We start from the raw sequence: 1,152 nt of genomic DNA, 5'->3' as shown, positions 1-1,152 counted from the left end.
GACAGTGGAGGTGGGTGAGTTGGCAGACCCTGGAACTAGAAGCTGGAATACCAGGGTGGGCAAAGGTATCGGTACAGAATCAGAGAAACCTTTATGAAGCAAACATGTCACAATGTGTGTGCGTATCTATCTATCCCTCGATCGATATAGATATAGTTCTTACAGATACCATATCATTCCATCGTTTAATCACATCGAGTAGTGTTCTACAATTGCTACCACAGTCAGTTTCTAAACATTTTCTTTCTTCTTGAACGTCTTGAGATCAGCTCCCCTTTCTCCCCTCCCAGTTGTCCCTACCCTTATTTTTATTTCTGCTGCATCTTACACACTCTAATATCTCCATTTACGTACAATTCTGTTGTTGCTCCCCGACAGTGTGGTTCTTGCCATCGCCTCCATCTGGTGTGTACTGAAGGTGGCTTTTCCAACGCTTTAACCTTTCTTTGAAGAAGTCTGCATTTTGGTTTACACGTCAAAATGGCATTTGGGGCTTTTTTGGACCATCTGTCCATGCCGCCACAATGGTACGCATGAATGTCCTGGCCGCCGCTCTCAAGAGCATCAATAACGCCGAGAAGAGAGGCAAGCGCCAAGTTCTTATCAGACCATGCTCCAAAGTCATTGTCCGGTTCTAACTGTGCTGATGAAGCCCGGCTACAATGGTGAATTTGAAATCATCGAAGATCACAGGGCTGGGGAAATTGTAGTGACGCTCACGGGCAGATAAAACAAGCGCGGAGTGGTCAGCCCTAGATGTGACGTGCAGCTCAAAGATCTAGAGAAGTGGCAGAACAACCTGCTCCTGTCCCACCATCGTGCCGAGGACCCCCATCGGCATCGTTGACCATGGGGGCGCCAGGCGAAAACACACAGGAGGGACAATCCTGGGTTTCTTGTTCTAGGGATGTAATGCATGGAAACAAATAAAACGCTGAATTTGGGGGGAGGGAGGCATTTGGGGTCCTCCTGAAGGGACTCAAATCGTGCTCCTTTCTCTCTTTTTTTGCTCCTTTCTCAATATTCTTTGAGTTTGGGGAACAGAAAGAAGCCTGAAGGGGCATGGCCAGGGCTGTGGGGCAGGGGGTAAGGGGTCCCAGGGGAATCCTCCCAGGCCGGCCCTGGCTTCCCTCGGAGATGTGCGGGTGCGTG

The 1,152-nt window shown here is 49.3% G+C and overlaps 1 pseudogene; it reads left to right on the top strand.

Annotated features, from left to right (window-relative positions):
* Nucleotides 1–521: 521 nt before the first annotated feature.
* On the top strand, nucleotides 522–905 carry LOC115870160 (annotated as a pseudogene).
* Nucleotides 906–1,152: the final 247 nt, after the last annotated feature.

The sequence above is a fragment of the Echinops telfairi genome, unplaced genomic scaffold (assembly GCF_000313985.2).
Source record: "Echinops telfairi isolate 266 unplaced genomic scaffold, ASM31398v2 ScPeMD7_443;HRSCAF=831, whole genome shotgun sequence".
In the NCBI taxonomy this organism is placed as follows: domain Eukaryota; kingdom Metazoa; phylum Chordata; class Mammalia; order Afrosoricida; family Tenrecidae; genus Echinops; species Echinops telfairi.
Note: the sequence above shows the minus strand (reverse complement) of the source record. Positions and strands in the feature narration are given on the sequence as shown.